This window comes from Nannobrachium achirus, assembly GCF_963921795.1.
Source record: "Nannobrachium achirus genome assembly, chromosome: 1".
Lineage (NCBI taxonomy): Eukaryota > Metazoa > Chordata > Actinopteri > Myctophiformes > Myctophidae > Nannobrachium > Nannobrachium achirus.
This window is the reverse complement of record NC_137810.1, coordinates 31,883,081-31,910,191: the sequence shown is the minus strand read 5'-3', so window position 1 is coordinate 31,910,191 and position 27,111 is coordinate 31,883,081. Positions and strand designations below refer to the sequence as shown.

Here is a 27,111-nt window from a genome sequence, read left to right as displayed (position 1 = left end):
GTATACTTCAGGTAGAACATATTGGAGACAAGGCACTGAACAGACTGGCTTTAATGGCTCTGCCATACGTAAAATACAAACGGAATTCCACACAAACCTCAAAACAAGTATACAACATACTAGAACATCGTAATACCTTATTTACAGTGTACTGTAGATAGCGTCAGAGGCTCTGAGCCTTGTGAATGCTGTACAATGTACCAGTATGACTTCTCACCGTTTAAATCAAATCGGTCAGAAAGGGATTTGTTATTGGACCGCTTGTGTCAATATAATATACACAGAAAAGTCAGAAAACACTTGAATTCAACAGCAGACTGATAAGTCGGCGGTCATGCTTTCCAATAGTAGCTTGGAAATAATAAACGTTGGTCCACATGATGACTTATGGTCATGATGAAATCTATATGTATTAATGCTAACATTGATTGTGGGTCCAACATTGTGTTTATTGGGTATTTTACCAATGTCTATTACAGCTAGATGAACGTGTCCTCTAGTCTAAAGTATGTTCTAAGTTGAAACTAGTTCTAAACTTGCAAGCTGAAGTAAAAAGCTAAAAGTAATTTCCGAAGGATGCAAAGATGAGCTGACGGCTACTGCAATAACTTCTTTTGAACTTACCCATAATGTTAAAATAGTAATTCACGTATATTACAGAAGATCTCGTCCCATTTGGATGGATGTGTGAGACCTATCCCAGACTGCTGTGACTTTTCTCCACAATATTATAATGCTTAATTTATGCTCTGTCGTACAACAAAGTATAATCAGGCTGAAAACTGTTGGTTTCATAATAAATAAGTGTGAACAAGGCTTTTGACTGTTATCTGTCAAACATGTTCAAATACCGAAAGCAATAAAAAAAAACTTTTAATAAAAACTGTACATTCCAAGACATTAACAATTCAACAAAGATAAAAACAATTCATAATACATGTACTCAAACATTACGTCATAAGCGCAAATGGGCTACTGGGGTTTTAGCTTTAGGATTCAGACTAACCTTTAGCAAAGGTTTTGGTCTGCATTTGCCATTGTCCTACTGTTCCCACCACTTCTACCAGCATGAAAACGTGAAGAAGCGGTTGAGGTTTGTCTAAAAGCCACAAGAAAACATACTAGAGGATAATATTTTATTTATTTCTAATAAAGAGTACAGAGATCTGAGCAGATGATACAACAAAAGAACTAACTCATTGCTGGCTAAAGACTGGTTAGGGCTTGAGCTTCGGAATTCACCCTCTGCATCAAAAACACTTCCCAGGTTCCTCAGGTACACATCTTCCATGAGAGCCTTAAACAGAGAGAGAAGGGGGAAAAAGTAAATTAGTGACAAAACATAACTGTATAAACTATATATACTGTATAGTACTGTATTGTACACACAAACACCCACCAAAGACTGGCTATGTCGGCCTATGAACTTTGGTGTGGATCGATTGGGTGTGCCCATTATTGGCACAAACTTGGCTTCCGGTATTGGGTGGCCATTGGAGAAAGTCAGTGTTGCTTTGAGAATGTCACCTATACACAACAAGAAAAATATGAGGCAAAGCCATTTGAAAATGATGCAGTTAAGGAAGCCACCCCAAATTAAAACAATGATGCACACCATTGATACTGTCTTGATCCAGCAGATCGTCAGGTGCCAGGGATCCATCCGGTTCATCTCTGAAGATGAAGAGATAGAGATGGAATAAGATGCAGACTATCAGATAAAACCAACAGGCAGTGGCTTTGTCCTGTATGCTTGCTCCAACCCTAGTGAGTTATCTGTAGTCTTACCTCTCTGGTGTAGAGGATTGACATGGATGGTAGGAAGGCACATCATGTTTCTCTGCTTCCACATGTTTCTCTGCTTCCACAGTTTTGCATGGGGGCAGGCTGGCTGGCTTCACCTTGATGTTAGTGTATGCCCAAAGCAGCTGATTCACACACCAATGACCTGTGCAAGCATGTCATATACTTAAGATAATTAAAATAACCCAAAACAAAAACTGCCTCATCATATAATCATAGCCATCTCCAATATAAGTCCATACCCAGAGAAAGAGTAAGAAGCAACAGGCTGAGGCTTTTGAGATCCAGTGCTGGCTGCTGGTTGACCTCAGCCACTGCATTAAGGGGCACAGTGAGCAGTAGCATGGCCCGGGTGAAGAGGAAACAGCCAAGGAATGTCAGCAGAATTGCACACAGTAAGAAATAACATGCGTGCACAATACGTGTCCACATGGCAGCTACGCTCAGACCTGAAATCACAGAGGCACAAGAGAAAAGTATCATCTCATGCTGTAAATACATATTTGGCCATATTGCAGGTTGAGTTCATTTGCAGGCAGGTGGCCAGTGCTTGTGAGACATGTCAGGCAGGATACTGGTTATGATCAACAAGTAGGTATCCCAGCCTCATTAGTCCAGAGAAGTTGTATTGTCACAGTGAGACTCACCTGCCCAGCCGAGGTAGCCCTGGATCATGTGAAGCCGCTCTTCTAGACGGTACTGCATGACATGTTGTCAAGATGGTGGAACAGGGCTCCAAGTGTGCCATTCATACTCTCCAGCTTGGCCATTAGGTCAGAGTAGTATGCAGCCGTCCGGTTCTGGTACTGCAGAAAACCTACCATGCTGCTGTCTACAGCAAACACAGACACCATCAATATTAGAGATAAATGGACTGTGTTCATCATCCAGACTAGAATTTTTGAAATTGTGAAATGTTTGTATTTCAGAGACACTTGATTTTATGGTTGACGTCCTGTGCTCGTTCTCGGACATCAGAAAGTTCTTCAATAATGGCTTTGTGACTGTCATGTACCTCAGACCCTTGATCCTTCAACTGCTCACTCACATTCTCTAGAGGACGCCATGAGACAGCATGTGATATACATTGCTTGCACAAATACATTACTGTACTGTAAATACCTAATAAACGTTTTATTCGTAGTTATCTTGCCCCCCCATGTAAAGAGTCTTTGGGTACTAAGAAAAGCAGTATATACTGTTATTAAATAAGAGAACCTGTTTTGGTAGTTTAAAATGATCATCTGCTAAGGGTGCAGAGTTAAGCAGACTTCGCTCAGCCACATGAATATAAAAAAATATATATCTAAAAGCAAATCCGGTCAATTTTTAAATAACCATAAAAGATGCATCACACATTGTCTCACCCATCCTCTGTGTGATGCCCTGAATGAGCTGTGCAACCAGTTCCTGTCCAGAGGCGATGAGGGCCTTTTCTTGGCTGAGGTGCTCCACGTTGGCGCTCAGGGAACTCTCCAGCTGCTCCTGACCTTTCCACAGCTCCCCCTGCTGGGCCTGCAAAGCACTGTGGCCCAGCAGTAGCTTGTCTAAGGAGGCAGAAGTCATTTCTCTCAACTCCAGCTGTCCCTCCTGTTATAAGGCAACATTGACAAAAGGCCAAAAATACCATCATTACAGCTTGCCGTCCAAACAAATGTACAAAAGTCAATATGGCAACTTACCTTCAAGTCTTTCATTGCATCCAGTTGGCTGGTGGCTGTGGAGATGAGTGTGTTGACCGTCAGCTCTGCCCTACGGCGGAATTGCAGCTGGCGGGTGGCATAGCACACAGAGCATGCTCGGTTGCTCACTATGTGGTAATTGTGGTATGCATTCCATGTGTCTGCATCCATGTCTGATGTGCACTGTTTTAAAGTCTGAAACGTCAAAGGATTGTTAAATTAAAGATCATCGTTTCAGTTAAAGGCACAGCAATGCTACATGGCTTCACAAACACAATTTGTTAGTGAATTTTGTGATATTAAATCTACCAAAATGAATGAAACCTAGTATACCATTTCCTCTGTACAGAGGTAGGTGCTGCGACCCTCCACCTCTGCCTGGCAGTTGAAAAGGACCACTCCTAGCTTGGCAAGCTGCTCTTCTGACAGGCTTCCACAGGTTGACTTCAACTGACTGACCACCTGGGACACAACAGAACTTCTTTTAGACTAGTTATTCCCAACCCTTTCTGGATCAGGGCCCACTTGGAAATCTCTAGAGCATTCAAGGCCACCCATCTGACCACTGTATTTTCAGAGATGTTTATTTTAATGATCAATTCATTGATTGTGTTCCGGCTTGGATCAATGGAACTGACGTAGTATACTTTAAGTTCCTTTTTGTCTATATAACAATGAAATCAAATTTTCTCAAAGTTTTAAATAAATCATTTTAAGATTATATATATTTTTACATTCATTATTCGTTTCAATAGTAATGTTATTAATAAAGTCTTAGTGTTTTGCAAATTATTTGGGTGCAGGGTGCCCACTTGCAATATCTTCATGGCCATCCAGTAGTCCCTGGGCCACAGGTTGGGATTGGTAATCTACCTTTCATTACTGTACAAACAATGCTAAGGTGGGGTACAACACAGTGATGGTGACAGTGACAACACAAATTGTGAAATCTTATGTGAACATTTTGATAGTTTGCCATTCTCTCTGCCCTCCTACACACAGAGAAATAAGGGTACGGTTCTGTACCCTAAAAGGTCCATTTGTCATAAAAGTACCCTGTGATTGGTAGAGGGTACTTAAATGGCCCTTATGGTGACAACTGTGGACCTTTATTGAATTTTAAAAGGTACAAAATCATTGTTGGCCACTTAAGGTACATATTTGTACCCTTTTGACCAGGAGGAGGAGCTACGGTTTATGGGGGGAAAATGCAACAGTCAGATGTAGTTTGTGAGGGAAAAGACAGTGAGAGATTTATCTTTTGTTTAGAGCAAACATGTTTAGCCTACTGTACCTTGAGATTAGTCATAAAATGTACTCATTGGAGTAAGAAGCACTTACAACAAGAAGTTATTCTGACTGTGACTCAACATCAATCTGCTGCCAGCTAACTGCTTGCTGGACTGGAGTCTGGAGCCAAGAGCTACATGGCTGACATGGAACATTTGAATTATCTATTTTTTCTCAGTCCTGTGAAATCTGAGAGGTGTGGAAGACTGCAAGGCAAAGGTGAGAAAAACTCTGTGTTTTATTTTCAAATTGGTCAAAACTTTAATCTCAAGTGTTGTTTAGTGCTAGCTGTTAGCAAGGTTAGCTGATAACATTAGCAGCTTATGTTAGCAGGTTGGAATGAATAACTAACTAAATGTTTTCATACATTCTGAGTTGTCTGGATTTCAGTGTCCTCGGGGACGCGCCATAGAGTATATATAAAATAGAGAGCGGACGAGCCCCGCCCCCACTATCATTTCAATGCAAGTGCTCAGTGGCGTTTTGAAGCAACGGCTACGTGCTAGCATGTAGCTAATCCAGGTGCATTCTGGGGGAAATTGGCCACTACCTAGTGGGGCCAAGCCCCCAGAATGCACCTGGAAATGACGTCACGCTGCTCTCCGCTCAGTCTGGAGTGGAGGGGGTGGGGCCAAAATGCACGTTTAGGCTGCAGTTCCAACTTTGGCCACCATCGGGGTTGCTTCAAATCTAGCCCTGGGTTCTGGGGGCTTGGGACGCGCACGTCAGCAGATGTTTTCCTGGAAGGGGCGGAGACAATGTCGTCTTCATGCTTCTAACGTTATATCAATAAATACCATTACACATCATCCGATTGTTTGTGGAATCTTACTTGTATGCAACAGTCAAGACATGCACTCATAAAACACAGAATGATTAAAAAATGAAGGAAAAAAAAAAGAGACCAGATCACGAGCCAAAGAAAGTCTATGACGTATTGCCTTACCTACCACGCTACGAGACGTTATAATTTGCCACTGGTAATGGGCTAAATCATCTCATGTGTGTTTCAGTGTGGACATGGGGAACAAGTCCACCCTCTATAGTGGCGGATAAAATTACCTCTGGGAACTCAGATTGGGTACAAGTTGACATGACATGTCAGATCGACTGCTGGAACAACTGGATGCTGTGTATACAAAACAGCACCACCTGCTGCATGTCCTGTGCTAAACATGCAGCGCCAGTTCAGCCAAGTATCCAGTTCAGCGGGTGTCTCAACACATTATATCACTATGCATTTATTAAATAAATATCAAGCCCATTAACCTGAACTCTACACTACACACATCTTTTTTTTCTTCTTTTCTTCTGTCAATCATGAATTGGTGATGTAAGCAGCAAGTGATGATCAGAACTGTAAATATAGGCCTACACTAACTACTACATATAATCATTAACACAGTAGCCTATATTAATGTCTAAAGTAAAAATGTTTAATTTAATATTAAACATTTAATTACAGTGTATAAATACTTACCGTTTAAAAACTTAATTTGAAGACATTTAGGTCTACTACTTGAATTATTTGAAAACATAGTTTGAAGACTTTAGTGATTTAAAGACATGCTTACGTTGTTGAAAATGGCAAGGTTAACCTTTCTGTTTTGAAGGTTTACAACCTGATGACCAACTCTTCAACAAAGAAGCCAAACAAATGAAAAAGTTGGAAAATAAAGATATTGAGCATTAAAACATTTAGTTCTTTGGAACTAAAATCTGTGGGAACTTGACATGCCTGTGGCAAAAAACATTTATTTGGTGTTCATTCATTGAACAGTTGTGGGTTGAAATCAGTTGACTTGTTTGCGGTTGCATTGAAACTTATTGATTACAAACATAACTTGGGTACTTTGATTTGACTTGAATTTTGTAAATATTTCATAAATATCTAAAGTGTAAAAGAAAAATTACACCAGTGTGAACTGAGCAGTGCATGCATGTAAGGCTGCTCAACAGTCACCCAGCGGTATTGCAGGCCAGGCTACAGACACGCATACACACATAGACACATTTATTATTGTATTATCAAAGCAATAAGAACAAATTGGTGATACTTGTGTAGCCCAGTGCTTAATTCACGCCCTTAGCCTTATTCTAAAACAGAGTTCATGTCAAGCTAACACAGTTGACAAAGTTAAAAATGTTTGCCTACAATAAATAGTTGTCTGTAATAAATAGAACTGCTGAATAAATAGGTTTTGTAAAAAGAGTTGTGTTAAGAAAATGCATACAGTATATTTCATGTTCTGTTAAAGGGTTAATTAAATGTTTAGATTACTTTTTAGATATCACTTAAATGTTTGAAAATTTAAATATGATTTAAAGTCCATGAGCACATTACATAGCATGGAATATGTATGTACAGTGTTGGGAAAGTTCACTTTCAAAACGAACTAGTTCAAGTTCAAGTTCAGAACTTCTAAAATGAACGAGTTCATAATTCTATATTTTGAACTAAAGTTCATGGTTCCCCAAAATGAACTAACTTAGTTATTTTTCGTTCTTTTTTAACCATAATTTTTTGATACTTTTGGCTATTCAAAAAAAAAATAATAATAATAATAATAATAATAAATATAGCTGCAAGCAGCGATAAAGTGGCCAAGGCATAAAAAGCAGGAAAGCAAAAAGGCATCAAGGGAAAGCAAAGAAGACATCAAATAAAAACTAGAAGCAGTGTTCTTCCGAACAGGACTCCGGCAGGTCAGGTAGGTTTTTTTTGGCCTAGTGGTGACTCTATAATAGGCCAAAGTGAAAAGGGTGCCATGCGTTCTTAGGCCTTTCACGGCAATCGTGCGCTGCATGCGGGATTTGAGGCATTTTGTTCCAAAAATGTGTTTTGCTAAAGTTGACCCGCTGGTGGCGCTATAACAGGCCAATGTGAGAAGGGTGGCATCTGTTCCTTGGCCTAGTGGGAATGTGTGTGCAAAATATCACACGCATAGCAGGCTACGTTCATGATTTGAGACATTTTGTTCAAAAAGGAGCAATCCTGCAAACCTTGGAATTCAATGTTAGCCAATTAGATAGAATATGATATCGGACAAATCCGTCATGATTACATCACTGTAGAGATACTGTGTGTACTGATTTGTGTGATTTTCTGATAAAATCTGAAGGAGTAATATTGAAGAATGTGTTTTCGGCCTTCTGGTGGCAGATGTGAAAAATGCAGGGCACAGGTTTTTCCTTGGCCTCTGGGAAGTGTGCATACAAAGTTTTACACTAATCAGGGGAGTTATAGGTAAAAGCACAAATTGACCTTTACACAACATGTATGCAAAATACTATATGCAACAGACATAAAATACTGTGATACTATTCACCCAGTTTGATACTGTACATAGTAAGCCTTGCCAAGCCATGAAGACCATATGACTCGGCCGAGCCATGAGTCTCACAGGGTAGGAGCCTATCTCCTGTTTATGTAGCATGAGGCAGCTTGATGTACAAGTACACCCCCTGGACATGACACTAGTATGTCGCAGGGACTTACCCCCAATCCAACCCTTGATGATGAGTGCCAAGCAGGAGGCACTGGGTCCCATTTTGTATAGTCTTTGGTATGACACGACCCGGGTTTGAACCCGGATTTCCCAGTCTCAGGGCAGACACTGAAACCACTAGGCCACTGAGCTGGTACATGATATCATTGCAATCCTTGGTCATCACAACATAGGTGTAGACATCACAGTTTGTATTATAATGCTTGGTTCAGGGTTTATGATGCAAACTACATTATTTAGTAATGGCGGATATTATTATTATTGGGAAGGCTCCATATCAGACATTGTTCAAGGATCCAAACTGTAAAGTCTACCAAATGTCATGATTTTAAGCTCATATCAACCCCAAGCGGGATTCGATCCAACGTCCTTCTGCATGAAAGGCACATGCCCTGACCACTACACTGGACAGCCACAGGATCTGTTAACCATGTTTGTTTTAAAAAAAAGTAAAAAAAAAGTTCTATGTAGGCTGAGTGCCTTGATTTTATTGATTTTCTTTTTCTTCATATTTTGGAGGCTTGGGGTGAAATCAATCTGAGTAAATGTAATCTGAGTATTTCTGAAATTTTCGAGTGATCATATTTTCTTGTGCACGTGACCCCATATTGGAGACCATATTGGAGGCTCGGTCTAGCCGCCTGTGCCCTATAGACATATGCACTCTGCTTAAAGATATTGCACGCACACGCATGCACGCACGCCACACAGCGAGAGAGCTGCAAGGCCCTTTCCATGGGCAGTGTTTATTATTTTTCCTTTATCTTGAGTTTTGCCTTTTGTTCCCGAGTTCTATTTTTGTCAAAGTTTATTTTTGCTATTTTTGAATTTTGGGTTTCATTGTAGGCTACAAAATTGCATGGAGGAGGCTGGATAAATGAAAATCTTAAAACACCCCTCTTAAGCCGTTCTTTAGAGCCTAGGCCATCAGCCAACTTCACACACTGGTTTAAAAATATTAGAATGCCCAATAAGCAACTATAGTATTTTTAAAGACACAAATTGCTTATAAGCAGACATGGCAACCCAGGTACATTCAGAGCCCAGAGCCTAGAACGCCAACTACTGACACTTTAATGCAAGGACAACAGGAAACCAAATGATGTTTTTCAGGACAGCTTTTTCAGCCTCCGCCTCTTTCAGGATATGAACAGGATAACGGGGGCGGTGCCAGGAATAACATGAATATATAGAGATAAATACTGAATAAAAGTACAAAGGTATTGGCATCAACTTGAAAATAGCAGATCTACAAGCTCACAATGCAATGCAACGCATGAGCATTTACTGGAGTAGCCTAGAAGTAAGAGTATACAAGTGAAGTATAAAATACCTCAAAATTATACTAAGGATAGTATTTGAGTAAATGTACTCAGTTACTTTTACACCACTGGCATTGTAGACCCAGATGCTTGTGAAACATGATAAAGATAGTCATGCAATAGTATGAATTTCACTTTTACACAAAGATTTGCAATTGCAAAATATTATAGCAGCATTATTTTCTGTAAGTGGCTAGCAGAATCAGACTTAAATTAAACTAAACTTAAATTGTTTTTATTGAAAAAAGTTGAAGTTTTCATTTGTCAACGGATCTGAGCTTCGTGTATCTATTCGGCATCTAGAGTGAACATTTTAACGCAAATAGGCCTATTTACTTTTGGGATCCCTGGAACAAAATATTTTGAGATGGGGTCTGCAGCCAAATACCTTTTTTCTTCCATAACTCACTTCAGTGCAGGTCCAACTAACTACCTTGTCTGTCCCTGTGGCCTCCTTTAAATAGAAGTGGACTGTACCACAGGACACAGCCCCAATTAGCAACAATACTTAAATACTTCCAAAATAACCCATTGCCTAAAATTAACCTATTCACTAAAGATGCATTATTATTAAATTGTTTTTATTGGTTTTTCAATTTTACAGCTAAACACATACATGTCACAAAAAAGATGCGTTACTATTAAACAAATATAATTTGGGTGGAAACTCATTAACAATTTAAATAAACTAATTATTCTGAAACCCTTAAAACCCCTTCTCAGCACTTGGCATGTTCCTATTACTCGAGGAACAGCCCACAGCAGTCCAGGAGAGTCCCAGGATAAGTGGCCACACCCATTATAACCACCACCTCAATCATTCAATAAACTGGCAGGCATAAACATTAAAATGCATTGGCTTGTAGTTTGGTCCACTAGCAATTTATACTTTCCCTCTACAAAGCATATGCTATACCTGTTGTTGTAGAAGAAGGTGTTGGTTGGAACAACATTAAATAAAACTCAAGAGACCAAACTGTATTGTGAGAGATTATATTGAAAAAGGAAAAGGAAAATAAAGCATGAATGCATACAGTTGATATTCACATTTGATTCCCAAATATCAGTCCGGTCAAAGTTCTTGGTACTCAAGTCAGTCAGAGTGTTCAATGTTCATAGGGCAAAGTGGAGATTGGGATTGAGAGAACTGGGGGGAATGTTTGTGTATGAGTTGCTGCTGCTGAGTTTCCTACCCATGACCATAGGTGAAACAGGACTGGGATCATACAGGGATTGTACAGGGCTGGCTTGCCATTATTCAATTCCTAGCCAAAAAACCTGGACTGGATACAGAGAAAAAGGCAAAATGAATATAAAATAAAATGAATACAAAATAACAAATTCAGTTAATCTGCCGATCTACCAGCTTAAAAAAATATTCTGCTAATCTGCTGATCTACAATCCGTCTTTAAACTCAAAATACATCAATTCAATAATCAATTTAGCAGCTTACATACAAGCATTACATTCAAAAATAAATATTTTTTACATTTAAATGCCCCCAAACAAACATTACATTACAGAGCACATGGTCACTCACCAAGTCACAATGTTCCTCATTCACACAGCCAGTGTAGCGAGTGGATCAGGTAGGTATGGTATGGTATCTAAAAGCCAAATTATTGCATGGGTAAGTATAAATAATGAATGAATTAAACTGTCAGAAATTGGAATAGTTGTTGAAATAAAAAAAGAGTACATACCTGCTGCCTGTAACACCTCCAGTGTTGTGCACCACACTGAGCAAGTTACTGCAGAAAGACTGGCTTTATACTGGGTGTGGTTTGATTGCCAATTGCTGGGCAGCTGTGTGGGTGGTTGTGACTTGTGGACCGGGAGAAAACATTGCATGTGAAAAATAAGAAAATATTCTATTTGAAAAACAAACTAAAAATATATTCAATCTCAACCCTGGGTTACATAGGTGTGTCCATTGTCCTAAATCATTGTATGTGTGTGTATAGGGCACGGGCTGCCCCGTGACACTCTAAATTTGGGTCTATTCTGCATTAGAGGTGGGATTTATGGCTCTTTGAAGTGAGACAGTACCATCGATCTGGCTCACTAAAAAGAGCCGTTCAAAAGACTGGCTCATTTGGCTCCTTGTATATTTATATATTTTTAAGAAGAATTTGTTTAAACATGAATCCACAAGGTGGCACCACATTCCTCTGCTGACAGTTGGGATCACAATTTAGTATTTACCCTTTTCATAAAATGTGTGTGTAAATTAAGCTACCTTGACTTTTGTTATTCATAAAACACCTAAAAAAAACAAGCAGGCAACAATGAACTCGCTCCTCCACTTGTTCTCTCTCTCTCACTCACTCACTGTACTCAGTCAGTACTCAGTGGAGTAGCAAGGAGATGTTGAATTTGGGGGAGGGGGTCTCCCCCCCAAATGAACGGCTCTCTACTGCGCGAACCGGATCCCAACGTTCACTTCAAAGAGCCGTTCAAAAGATTCGATTCGTTCGCGAACGTCCCAGCTCTATTCTGCATCTAGCCTAAGGCCCAGATCATGGGAACCCCCTACTCACGTCAGGGTGGGGGGTCCCCAGTTCAAATATGATTCTTTTTGGTTTCAGTGATATTTGGACTTACCCTCTACAGTATTTCATCATGAAAATGTGACTTTGCACGTATGTTTTAGAGGCAGAAGAATAATTTGCATAAAACTGCAATATTGATTGAATTATTAAAAAAGCATGTTTCAATTTTAAAAAAATCCGATCTGACAGATCTTTAGATATTGGTCCAAAGTTCATGTAAAAAAAGTTCCGTGCACGTGCCGCGAAAAATCCGGAATAAAAGCGGGTTTAAGCGCTTTACGAACTGCTCAAAATGGCGGAAAATCGAAGGGCGGAGCTTACTTAACAAAGACACAGATGTCTTCCGCTTGAGTCAAGGCACGCGTGTAAGCAAGTTGCATGTCTTCAAACGAAACGAGGCATGACTTATGCCCCTTTAAAGTTTGAGTTTTCAAACGCTTCGTATAGCGCCCCCCTTTGGCCAATTGGAGTAAGATTGCTTTCAGTGATATTTGGACTAACCCTCTTACATATTTGCCAAATGCCATGAACGTGTCACTTTGCATGTATGATTTAGAGGCAGAAGAATAATTTGCATGAAACTGCATTATACAGTGAATTATTAAAAAATAATGTTTCGCTTTAAAAGAAATCCGGCCGCGGTGCGATGACCGTATTGGTCCAAAGTTCATGTAAAAAACGTTTCGTGCACGTTACGCGAAAATCCCAGGAGGAGATAGATTTTGACTGTTTTTCATATAATTCAAAATTGTGGGAGAAGTAAAGGTCAGAGGTCAAAAGTCAGAGCGTAAAAGTTGTTCGGCATGAGGAGACGCATAAGTGTATACAGGTTTCATGGCTGGATCCTAAACAGAGCATGAGCTTTATCTGTTCAAAGTTGGCATTTTTCGAAGGCTTCCTACAGCGCCACCCTTTGGCCGATTGTTGCGAGCTTCGCGTTTTAGCCGTTTGGCATAGTCCTCTGCCATACTGCCGAGTTTCGTAAAAAGCGACTACACGGTCTAGCCGCTAGAGAAAAAGTGGCGGAAGAATAATAGTAATGATGATGAAGTCCAATATCAATGAGTGGCCATTTGCCACTTCGTGGCCTTGGCCACTAAATATAGCTGCAAGCAGCGATAAAGTGGCCAAAGCCATAAACACCTCAAATTATGAACACAGCCTGCAATGTGTGTACTATACATGTGTGTAAATGGTAAATAAATGGTAAAAGGTGCATATAGCGCCTTTGGCGCTTTACAGAGATTGTGCTAATATTACATTCATACCTTGCAGTTTGCTTTATTCATTCACATTGATGTAGTCTAATAAAGTCTTTGATAATGTTCTTTTGATATTCGTGTTGTTTAGAATATTCACCATACAAAGTTCTGTTGAGCTGAAAAAGTTTATAGTGCCGTTCATAGCATTAATTAACTATATAATTCACCATCGTCTTGAATTTCTTTTCTTTTCTTTTCTTTTCTATTTGTTAACATAAAATTACATAACGGACGTCAACACCTACGTGATTGAGTTGATTGGGGACGGTCCCCTATTCCGAAACACCGCTATTCCGACGGACCCCTATTCCAAAAAAATTAGAAACACCTCTATTATAGGACTCCCTCCCCTTTGCTCACCCCCCCCCCCCCTCTCAACCCCCCCTCACCCCTCGCGCTCATTACTTAGAAACACCCATCACCCATTCCCTCTCTCAATGATTTGTATAGGACTCTCTCCCCTTGCGCTCATCCCCCCCCTCTCTCTCTCTCTCACTCGCTCGCCCGCTCCCCCACTCTCTGTCTCTGTCTCTCTCTCATTTCAGTTTGCGATGCACGCAATGCATGTAAAGCCATGGGAATTAAGGAATGCACGCACGGTCAACAATCAACCCATAAACAAACATGATACAATTGATTTCACTTCCATTAGAAAAATATTCTTCCCTGGCTTTGTTGTCCCACCTAGTAACAGAACGACATGGGGTGGGACTTGACAAAGAGGGAATTGATTTGGAATGAATGTTCTCTTACAGTGTTTTATTCTGTTGCTTGACTCCATGGAACACCATGGAACAAAATTAGAACCCCCAACCGGCGGCACCCGCCTTTTAGTTTTTATATAACTCTGTGGTATTATCGTATTGGGAAAAGCACTTGCTATGAGCCTTGCAGGTTGTAGGCTACACCCTAAAAAATTCCTGCGTTCCTTTAAATGCTGCCGTGCCAGTTATCTAGCCACTAATAATATGGCCTATTGTCTGTTTTGACAACCAAGCTGAGATGAGATATACTTTTAATCCCTGAGGGAAAATTGAGCTTATTGTGTGTGTGTGTGTGTGTGTGTGTGTGTGTGTGTGTGTGTGTGTGTGTGTGTGTGTGTGTGTGTGTGTGTGTGTTTGTGTGTGTTTGTGTGTAAATGGTAAATAAATGGTAAAAGGTGCATATAGTACCTTTGGCGCTTTACAGAGATTGTGCTAATATTACATTCATACCTTGCAGTTTGCTTTATTCATTCACATTGATGTAGTCTAATAAAGTCTTTGGTAATGTTCTTTTGGTATTCGTGTTGTTTAGAATATGCACCATACAAAGTTCTGTTGAGCTGAAAAAGTTTATAGGGCCGTTCATAGCATTAACTATATAATTCACCATCGTCTTGAATTTCTTTTCTTTTCTTTTCTTTTCTATTTGTTGACATAAAATTACATAATGGGCTTCAACAACTACGTGATTGAGTTGATTAAAGGACAACTTTAGTTTTTTACAACAAGGGTTCATATTTTAGATTGTGATTACAGAATATAAAAGATGAGTGTTAAAATGATTTAATTTACTTCTTTCTATTGTTTTAGAGATTCTTATTTCAGTGGTTGGGGGCATGCATACAAGTGGCTAAATATGTAATTTTACACAGAATAAGCCCATTCCCAAGATACAACACAACCTTTCATGGTTGGATGTGACTTATGTGGGCTAGAAGTGTTACTGTAAATAGCAATAAAGAAACTGCTGGCTTATTGTGTCTAAAAAGACATATTTAGCCACTTGTACGCATGCCCCCATGCGTACGCATGCCCCACATTTTAGCACTGTAAACGCGATAAAACAATAGAACGAAGCAAATGAAAACATTTTAACACTCACTTTTTCTTTTCTCTAATTACAATCTAAAATATAGCTGCAAGCAGCGATAAAGTGGCCAAGGCAGAAAAAGCAGGAAAGCAAAAAAGCATCAAGGGAAAGCAAAGAACAAATCAAAGAAAAACTGGAAGCAGTGTTCTTCCGAACAGGTCTCCGGCAGGTCAGGTGTTTTTTGTTTGTTTTTTTTGGCCTAGTGGTGACTATAATAGGCCAAAGTGAAAAGGGTACCACGTGTTCTTGGGCATTTCACGGCAATCGGACGCTGCATGCGGGATTTGAAGCATTTTGTTCCAAAAATGTGTTTTGCAAAAATTGACCCGCTGGTGGCGCTATAACAGGCCAATGTGAGACGGGTGGCATCTGTTCCTTGGCCTAGTGGGAATGTGTGTGCAAAATCTCACACATAGCAGGCTGCGTTTGAGACATTTTGTTCAAAAAGGAGCAATCCTGCAAACCTTGGAATTCAATGTTAGCCAATTAGATAGAATATGATATCTGACAAATCCGTCATGATTACATCACTGTAGAGATACTGTGTACTGATTTGTGTGATTTTCGGATAAAATCTGAAGGAGTAATATCGAAGAATGTGTTTTACATACTGTAAGTCGGCCTTCTGGTGGCGCTATAAATGGCAGATGTGAAAAATGCAGGGCACAGGTTTTTCCTTGGCCTCTGGGAAGTGTGCATACAAAGTTTTACACTAATCGGTGGTTATAGGTAAAAGCACAAATTGGCCTCTACACAACATATATGCAAAAGACTGTAGGCCTATATGCAACAGACATAAAAAACTGTGATACTATGCACCTGGACAGTTTGATGATGTACATAGTAAGCCTTGCTGAGCTATGAAGACCATATGAATCGGCCGGGCCATGAATCTCATAGGGCAGGAGCCTATCTCCTGTTTCTGTAGCGTAAGGCAGCTTGATGTACAAGTACACCCCCTGGACATGACGCTAGTATGTCGCAGGGAGTTACTCCCAATCCAACCCTTGATGCTGAGTTTCAAGCAGGGAGACACTGGGTCCCATTTTTTAGAATCTTTAGTATGACGCGGCCCGGGTTTGAACCTGGATCTCCCAGTCTCAGGGCAGACACTCAAACCACTAGGCCACTGAGCTGGTACATGTTATCATTGCAATCCTTGGAAATCACAACATAGGTGTAGACATGACAGTTTGTATTATAATGCTTGTTTCAGGATTTATGATGCAAAATACATTATTTAGTAATGGCGGATATTAAAATACGCATCAAGGGGGGTTGGGGGACATTTTTAGGAAGGCTCCATATCAGACATTGTTCAAGGAACCAAACTGTAAAGTCTACCAAATGTCATGGTTTATGCTTATATAAAACCCAGGCGGGATTCGATCCAACGACCTTCTGCATGAAAGGCAATTTCCCTGACCACTACACTAGGCAGCCACAGGATCTGTTAACCATGTTTGTTGTTCTTTTACTCATAACAGAAAAAAATGGCCGGTAGAGAAGTAAGCAATTTACCCCGAGTGAGAGGACATTATGCTCTCATAATGTCCGCAGTGATGGTGTTATCGGACGAGGCGCAGCCGAGTCCGATAACACCATCACTCAGGACATTATGAGAGCATAATGTCCGACCCCGAGTGGTAAATAGCTTTTCTACCACTTTTTCCCGTATACATGAAAGAAAACACATAGTTGTAACTTGCAAGGATCTTAAGTTACAATCATTATTGCCTATAAAACTTCCGCGAGACAGCAGATAGTTCCACAAACAACATCTTCTACTCACCAACAGATGGCGCCAACTCCATACTAATCCATGCGTCTAGCTTACAGCTAAGCTAACGTCAGTTAGAAGTACCGTTCCGGCCGTAAATAGAGGCTGTTCGCTTCCAGAAAGGCATAGGTTCAGAGAAAAGGGGCTTTAAAGTTGGCGGATTGCATTGGATCCAAATAAATCGGCGACTATAGCATGCACGTTAGTAAACATAGGACCGTTGCCACCGTCATTTGTTGGTTGGGGGAAAGGACCTCCTGAAGTCCCCGTATGTACACTGAGGCGCATTGATCTCGGACACACAACTTTGCGGCAGTTGTCCTCTGATAACCTCCGGAATTTAGCCAATCAGAATCCAGTATTTGAACACGTGACTCGAAAAAGTGGTAGAAGGGCTCATTTTAAACATGAACGTGATCTGGAGTTAGATCAGACGTGTCAACATTAAAGAGTTTGACATACGCACATGCCATGGGCATCAAGGATGTTAACATCAACTCAACCCGACGTGGCCAATTAGATAGAATATGATATCGGACAAATCCGTCATGATTACATCACTGTAGAGATACTGTGTGTACTGATTTGTGTGATTTTCTGATAAAATCTGAAGTAGTAATATCGAAGAATGTGTTTTCGGCCTTCTGGTGGCAGATGTGAAAAATGCAGGGCACAGGTTTTTCCTTGGCCTCTGGGAAGTGTGCATACAAAGTTTTACACTAATCGGGGGAGTTATAGGTAAAAGCACAAATTGACCTTTACACAACATGTATGCAAAATACTATATGCAACAGACATAAAATACTGTGATACTATTCACCCAGTTTGATACTGTACATAGTAAGCCTTGCCAAGCCATGAAGACCATATGACTCGGCCGAGCCATGAGTCTCACAGGGCAGGAGCCTATCTCCTGTTTATGTAGCATGAGGCAGCTTGATGTACAAGTACACCCCCTGGACATGACACTAGTATGTCGCAGGGACTTAGCCCCAATCCAACCCTTGATGCTGAGTGCCAAGCAGGAGGCACTGGGTCCCATTTTGTATCCACGAGTTTCCTATGCCCCATAGTGCATTGCGCAAACGTCTGCACCGAGGTTCTGCCGCCGATTTACAAGCTCACAACGGGTTGCATCTGCGACGTGACGTGAGCTTGTATGTCTGCTGTTAAACCCGGAAGTTTGGTCCTGATAGTCTCCAGTAAACTCCCGCGGAAACTTGTGGATAGTCTTTGGTATGACACGACCCGGGTTTGAACCCGGATCTCCCAGTCTCAGGGCAGACACTGAAACCAATAGGCCACTGAGCTGGTACATGATATCATTGCAATCCTTGGTCATCACAACATAGGTGTAGACATCACAGTTTGTATTATAATGCTTGGTTCAGGAGTTATGATGCAAACTACATTATTTAGTAATGGCGGATATTATTATTATTGGGAAGGCTCCATATCAGACATTGTTCAAGGATCCAAACTGTAAAGTCTACCAAATGTCATGATTTTAAGCTTATATCAACCCCAAGCGGGATTCGATCCAGCGTCCTTCTGCATGAAAGGCACATGCCCTGAGCACTACACTAGACAGCCACAGGATCTGTTAACCATGTTTGTTTTAAAAAAAAAGAAAAAAAAGTTCTATGTAGGCTGAGTGCCTTGATTTTATTGATTTTCTTTTTCTTCATATTTTGGAGGCTTGGGGTGAAATCAATCTGAGTAAATGTAATCTGAGTATTTCTGAAATTTTTGAGTGATCATATTTTCTTGTGCACGTGACCCCATATTGGAGGCCATATTGGAGGCTCGGTCTAGCCGCCTGTGCCCTATAGACATATGCACTCTGCTTAAAGATATTGCACGCACACGCATGCACGCACGCCACACAGCGAGAGAGCTGCAAGGCCCTTTCCATGGGCTGTGTTTATTATTTTTCCTTTATCTTGAGTTTTGCCTTTTGTTCCTGAGTTCTATTTTTGTCAAAGTTTATTTTTGCTATTTTTGAATTTTGGGTTTCATTGTAGGCTACAAAATTGCATGGAGGAGGCTGGATAAATGAAAATCTTAAAACACCCCTCTTAAGCCGTTCTTTAGAGCCTAGGCGGTCTGGGGATCTAAGTATAATCCGATTCTTTGGGAAAGAATGGAAAATCAAATATCTATTGTTTTGATTTTTGTTTTAGAGCAAAAAACTAATATTGGGTAAATTTTTCAATTTTCTAACTGTTAGTATAAAATAAAATTATACTAAGATCCCTAGAACTTTTTTCTGGCCTGGGATCTTAGTATAATTTCATTTTTTGGGAAGGAATGAAAAATCAAATATCTATTTTTTTGATTTTTTTGTATTAGAGCAAAACACTAATATTGCTTCTTTTTCCAATTTTCTAACACTGAAACACAATCAGGAAAATACTCAAATGTTTGTCCATTTTTCTGATTGTACATGATTCATTTTTCATTTTTTCCTCCCAATACAAAAATCCAAATATTGTCCGTTTGTAACCCTGAAACAAAAATCAGGAAAATGGTCAATTTTTCTGATTGTGTGATTCATATTTTGGCATTTTGTGATTTGGAACCGACAAAATAAAAATAGGCCCATTATTCAATTATCTAGTCCAGGAAAAAAACCTCATCATGAATGTCAAGACCAATCACATGGTCTACAACTTCAAAATAAAAGCTGTAGGCTAGCCCAGGGATCTTCAACGTTTTCAGGCCAGGGACCCCCAAACTGATGGGGAGATAGAGCAGGGACCCCCTACCTGGAAGACATACAACATATTGTAGGCTATATTTATGTATACAATTCAATACTATGCTATTAAAATAATAGATTAATATATTCATGATTTTATTTTAAATATGCATGTACTGTAGGCTACAAGTGGCGTACCACTGCCATTTATAAACATACCTTATTAAGAGAACAATGTCAATACTACAGTATATATTGACAACAATGACACACACACACACACACACACACACACACACACACACACACACACACACACACACACACACACACACACACACACACACACACACACATGGACCCCCTGCAGTATCCCTGCGGGCCCCCTGTTGAAGACCCCTGGCCTAGCCTAACCACCTAACCCGGTAGGCAGGCAGGCAGGCAGACAGACACAGGGGCGTCACAATAGTGAGTTAATAGGGCACAAGGTGGAGGGGTCTGGAATTATTTTATAGGCCTACTTTAGCTATTGAAAAATAGCAGATATACTAGTAAGACGCCTCAGGGTGACATGCGACCTCGACCCCTCGATTAATTTGCAAGTGTGATCTGGTAATGCCCATATATGGGCATGTCAGAACATGCTCATATATGGGCATTCCCAGATATGCCCTTAATATTGATGGGACAGGGTTCTCCATATATGGGCATAAAACGGACAAGGATGTAATTAATTTGCAAGTGTGATCTGGGAATTATCATATATGGGCATGTTCAATCACATTGTGCACTACATATGGGCATAAATTATATGGGCATAGAAGGGACATCAAGCATGAGGGTGAGGTCAGAGCAGCAAACCAATTCTGTTAAGAGTGGTTCCCCTGACATCACAGTGACGTCACAGTGATGTGTCAGGGTGACCACAGTGTCAGGCGTTATAGACAGACCGACAGAGATGTGGTCAAGCTGTGACCGTTCACATATTATATTATCCACCTGTTTCCGCCAGAATTCACTGTATAGAATTATTTGCGGGCCACATCCGGTTAACAGCAGACATACAAGCTCACATCGAGGAAATGCCGCTTGCCTTCTGTGCATTGCACGATGGGATGTTGGAAAGTTGTGGATACATATTTTTAATAATAACTAGAAAGATCTAGAAGTGTGGTTGCTGACTATATTCGACAGTAAGCTAACTGTCATGCATGAAGCTCGACCAATTGATTCCCTATTGATTCCCACTTCCTTTATTCCCTACTGATTCCCACTCCAATTGATTCCCTACTGATTCCCACTTGATTCACTATAGCCTAGGAGTCAATAAACGTTTATAAACAGTCCATAAACGTTAACCTATAAGTCGTTTATAAACAGTCCATAAACGTTACCCTATAAGTCTGTAAAGTTTCCCTAGAACTATAATGTGTTGCCCTGTCAGGCAACCACACTAATAACCTCTGTCGAGGTGCCAACTTACACCTCATGCTTAAGCAGGCCACACACATGGCCTACTTCTGCGCAAGCAGAGTGTGGTAGCTTTGTCGAGGTGCCAACTTGTGCCTCACACATACGCAGGTCACACATGGCCTACTTGTGCGCAAGCAGAGCACGCCACAAGGTGTGCACTGCTGGCCTTGTGTCCCTAATATCTTCGCCCGTTAAGACTTTATTGAGAGCGCTCTTATATACCAAACTCTGTTGACATCATCACCAGGAATGCTGGTCGGTCATTGGCTGTAGGGAGACACCTACATACATACAGTACATACTTTATGTGAGCGCCTGAGCGGTGCTGAGTCTCCTCCTCGTTACGTTGTCTCCCACCCAAGTAAAGCCTGACTACTTTGTTGTGTGACGTGTGTTGCGTGCCAAAATAGCTGATCTGCAAGCTCACAACGCATCTCATCCACGTGACGAGACAACGTGAGCTTGTAGATCAGCTATTTTAACCAACGCGGACGGTTAGAAACGTCTGCCTTCACAATAAGGGTGAGGAAGACTGGGCACTGGGCACCTAAATATTGTGGGCACCTCAATGTTAAGTTGGATGAAATAATTGCTGTGTGTGGTTCTATATGGGCTGTGTCAATGATTTTGACAAATAATAGCTTGCAGCAACGTCTAAAAAAATACATTTGAATAGCCAAAAGTATAAAGATATTATGGTTAAAAAAAGAACGAAAAAGAACTAAGTTCATTTTGAGGAACCATGAACTTTAGTTCAAAATGTAGAATTATGAACTATGAAATTAACTAGTTCGTTTTAGAGGTTTTAAACTTGAACTTGAACTAATTCATTTTGAAAGTGAACTTTCCCAACACTGTCAAACGGTGACCATTACACATGGCTATCCTATGCACCATAGTCACATTAATACAGATTAGAGCTATTGGAATCAGGTGCGTCCAAATAATTAAATGGTTAGATAATCACCCGTGTCGGTATGTTAGATAATCACCCGCGTCACGCTTACTGAGGTTAGGGTTAGGGTTAAGGTTAGGTTTTAGTGGTCGGACCAAAGCAATTTAAGGGTGTTTGACCTAAGGACAGACATGTCACACCACTGTCACAGTCACTATAATATTTAAATGACAAAGGGACAATATGCAAACATGGACAGTCTGACAGCAGAATTGAGCGTAGCGTAGGCGAAATGGCTCTTCAACGGCGGCGAAACGGCCAGACAGGTTAGGTGAAAACACTCTCCTCCACGGCGAAAGTGCCACGCGAAAAGACCAAATCCATGTAGGCGAAAAAATCATAGGCGAAAGCGCTGGTGACCGATTTAGCCGACTAAAATCTTATTTAGAGAATTAGTCAACTAAAACTAGAGTACATGTAATCAACACTGCAACCTTCACCTCCTCATATTGTTTTCCTCATGCATCCCTGAACACATGCTTTCACTTTATGCCTGCACAACGGTACGGTGTAGAAATGACAAACACATGATATCATGCATGTAAAAGTATATTTAATCAAATGGTACATGGTACTGTACCACAGAATATCTGTGTTAATGTTGACACAAAATCAATTTCAAACTCAACAAGTAGGCAATTTTTCTTTGAAATTACAATATGTTTATCAACATCAGCCTCAACAGTTACTTTTCTTAAAAATTACAAATTAAACAGTTTTGAAATTACGAGCACATAAAACACTTGATATAGTACATAGAAAAACATTGTGTCTGTAGCCTACCACAAATGTATTAATCTTAAATTCAATATCAATATCTAACAAATTACTTTTGTTTGAAATGAAATTAAACATTGGGTCCTACTATGACATTATGAATATAATTGAACTAGCTGTCCTGACTAGAAAGTAGTGTTCTGTTCCTCAAGAAACAGTTTGGGCTCCCTATGAATTTTAATAGTATTACGTATTGATAGTGTAAAAGGTGCAAACATTTTGTTAAATGTATTAAAAGAGTTGAAGTATTAGAAGTGTAAAAGTATTGGTGTATGGTGCCCACTTCCCTGCTTCCCTGTTACCATTAAAAGCACACAGATAAAGGATTAGGCTACAATCTGAAGATAATATTGTTCATGATACCACTAGAGGGCGGTATAATATTGAATAACTTTACCCTCAATCAACAGCACAATTCACAAGCTTCAAACATAAATACATAATTAATTTACCTATTTTACTCATCTTCTATGTCATGCTCCACTCTGAGAGCAGAGCAGGAAACCTTTTACTAATTGTGGTCGATATAAATGTAAATGAAGGGGCCTATTACCCCGTTTTGAACCTCTGCTAGCTGCTAACTCCCAGGTGAGGTCCAGGGGGCCAACATGACAGTAAAAGCAACACACAGGAAAGAATGTGGCCTAAAGTCAACTTACAAGTTTGACCAGCTGGTCAGAAACTAGGCCTATTCCTGAATGTTCCCTGAAACTGAAACTTCTTATCTTTGAATGACTGCCGGTCAATAATTACTAACAGGTGCTGTTGAGTGCTCACCTTGCAAGAATCCATCACAACATTAGACAGGTCTGGTCACACACTGTAACCAGTGGTGGAAAATCACAAAGTACATTAATTTACATGTAAGTAGCCTACTCACAGACCGTATTCAGTGGTGGAAAGTAACTATTACAGTTATTTAAGTAGCTGTATTTGAGTACAATTTTGAGGTACTTTTACTTTACTATTAAAACTATGTCCAATTTTAAATATTTTATACTCCTCTACATCTCAGAGGCAAATATTGTACTTTTATTCCACAACAATTATTTTAAAACGTTAGTTACTAGTTGTTTTGTAAATGTTGATTATTATTACAAAACATACATTAACCACTCCAGCCCTATTTAAACTTTGGCTATTTGAAAATAGCCACACAGCAAACCATGATGCGATGTGTTGTGAGCTCTGATCTACTCATTTACATTTTGAATTCCAGACTTTTACTTGTATCAGAGTACTGGGCGTATTGATACGTTTACTTAAAGGGATATTTAACTTCTGGTCATTTTATCGTCTAATCAGGCTTTTATGAACACTCTGGACGGATTTAATTTGCTTCAGTCAATATCATCATCAGGGCCTTCCTCCTAAAGGGCTCCTCCACATACACACCCATGTGTGGTAGAGCTCCTCGGCACCATGATAGATACATTAAAAACACCCAATATGTTTCTGGTGACTCATACTACCCACTGAGCAATAGACGGATATTAGACGTCTAGTTTTTTTCTAGACGCAATTTCAACCGTCTAGTTTATGTCTATATTTAGACCGAAATTAGACTTTGCCTTTTTTCCCCACAATTCAATAACTATTTATCAAAAAAACTACAGTAAGCTGCATAACTGATCTCCTAGTATTGGACTATAATAATAATAACATGCGCTGGTCAATTTAAAGTATAGTTTAGACTTAGCCGTGATTTAGACGTCTAAATCAATACCGCGTATCAACGTCTATATCTAGACCAAATTTAGACGATTACACTTAATCCATATTTCAATAAATATATAATTAAAAAAATAACTGCACGTTGCAGAATGATCTCCAAATATTGCTTTAAAATACAGTCATTCGTCAATATAAGGTATCCGTCTAGATGTACACGTCTATTATACCGCTTTTCAACGTCTATGTTTAGACCATTATATAAGTCATTTGTTTTCAACCGGTGGTACGTGGACCACTAGTGGTCCGCAGAGGTATATCAGGTGGTCCGGCTATGCATTCATTAAACAAAAGGTACTTTAACTTTTTTAACTTTCCTTATATTTTAATTTTGAACTCTACTTTCTTTTTTTGTATGTGAATATGAAGAAAGATCTTTGGGAATAATAATAATAATAATAATAATAAAAAAAAACAAAAAAAAAACTGATAGAATGATATAGGCTTATGCGCCTATCAATACAATTAGTTTCCTCAACAATGCGTACTACCCTAAAATTAACACAGGTGGTGTGAGTCTCATTGATTAAACAAAATAATTGTAATCGATAGGCTTATGCTGCGCCTATCAATACATTTAGTTTCCTCAACATGAGCACAGGTGGGCAACGTCACCTTCTAATAGGGACAGAAAGACAATACTAACATGTCTGCATTGATGGCTCAGTGGACTGTGCTTGGGACTTGTAAGCCAGAGATTGCCAGTTCGAACCCTGCCAACAATCTTGATTTTCACTATTTTCAACGGCCCGTTATGGATCAATATGATCCATTTACCGTTTACAGTATATTTTTAGACCTCATTTAGACGTTTAATCCACATCTATAATTATACCATGTTAGAATTATTTTAAATAACCTTTTTATTCGTTGTTTTAAGAAAAATAAATGAAGCTGGAAACAGCTCTTGTCTACAAAGTGCTCCTCGTGTGCCTATTCAATATATATTGATTAAATAAAATCATTTTAATAGCTATTCATCAATACAGCTAAAGTGGGTACTCGGGACCAGCCTGGTTCCCCCGGGGGGTCCCTGGAATGCCTGGCCGGGCCCCGGTGCTCGGTTGTCGGCTAGGGACCACTGGAAGGCCCCCCTGGAGGAGCGGCGGCCTAGTTGTGCGCCGGCAGCCGGCCAGAGTGCGTGGAGCCCCCGGCCGGGTCCGGGGCGGCGAGCCGGACGCGTAGGCGCCTGGTTCGAATCCGCACGGCAGTGGAGCTGCGGTCGGAGAAAGCCTGGAGCTCGGAGCGTGTTCAACCGCTACACTTAGACTCATTTTCCCACGTTTAGAATTTTTTACATTTTCTCCTGGGGCCCGCGAACGGCGTGGCGGGGCACCGGCGCTCCATGGGCTGCCAGGGACCCCCAGAGAACCCCCCCTGAGAAGCGGACCCCTACCCGGCCGGGCCACGCCGCGTGGAGTGGAGCATTGGCTTGTAGATCGGCTACTTTTGGCTATTTTTCCATATTTTTTTCCAGGGGGTCCCCGGAACTCCGGGGGTCCCCGGGGGCCCTGGCGGTGGCCCTGCCCCCGGGGACCCCCTGGGTGCCAGCCCCGTTCCTCCCGGTCACACGGGGGCCGAGTTACGACCTTTTTAGCTGGCTGCAGTGGCGGGGGTCGACCACTAGGTGGCGCTCTACGAGCGGCATGCTCTGGGGCGCAGAGGCCAACGCGTGGGTACCACCCCCGGCTCTCCCGGCTGCTCCTAGCCCGAGTTATGCCATTTTATGTGTGCTGCAGTGGCGGGGTTCTGCCAATAGGCGGCGCTCTACACGCGGCCGGCTAAGGGGCGCCGAGGCGGACGTGTGGGTACCGGCCCCGGCTCTCCCGGCCGCTCCTAGCCAGAGTTTTGCCATTTTTTTAGCTCTTTGGCGGTGCCGCCAGGGGGTCCCTGGGGGTCCGGGGGGTCCGGGGGCCCCCAGCCACTCTGCGGCCCCAGGCCGAGGCCCCAAAGTCGGACAGGAGCGGAGCGGCAGCCCGCCTGGTTCTCCATAGCCATATCCCCAGGTCCACGGTCATATCGCCAGGGGTCCCTGGAGGTGGTCCCCGACCGGGGGTCCCTGGAGGTGGTCCCCGAGCGGGGGTCCCCGGACTCTGCGGTCCGAGGCCGAGGCCCTGGAGTCGGATTCGAGTCGAGCAGCGAAGGCCTCTCAAATCCTACTCATGTTGTCAATGATGTCATATTCAAATAGGACAAAACATCCATTTTGTCATTTTGGGGGTGAACTACTCCTTTAAGATGTTGGTACTTAAGCACCTTGGTAAGGAATGCCTCTTCCAGACTGTGATCAACTGTACATGCCACTTCTAAAATGGTCACTTCTCATTATTTTCATTAGGCCTGTTGCCTATTGAAACACGAGTGCTTAATCTGCTTATAGAATTTGGCAGAAGATGAAACGTATGAATTTGTCTAGCAG

At 41.0% G+C, this 27,111-nt stretch overlaps 1 pseudogene across 1 annotated transcript; it reads right to left on the bottom strand.

The window, feature by feature from the left end:
* Positions 1-7: 7 nt before the first annotated feature.
* On the bottom strand, positions 8-26,710 carry LOC308287101 (protein brambleberry-like; annotated as a pseudogene). The gene is made up of 12 exons: positions 26,618-26,710; positions 3,819-3,947; positions 3,486-3,680; positions 3,171-3,393; positions 2,739-2,856; positions 2,451-2,631; positions 2,046-2,252; positions 1,789-1,948; positions 1,616-1,674; positions 1,400-1,527; positions 1,197-1,297; positions 8-59 (listed from the first exon to the last, which is right to left on the bottom strand). The product of its transcript is annotated as a protein brambleberry-like (transcript).
* Positions 26,711-27,111: the final 401 nt, after the last annotated feature.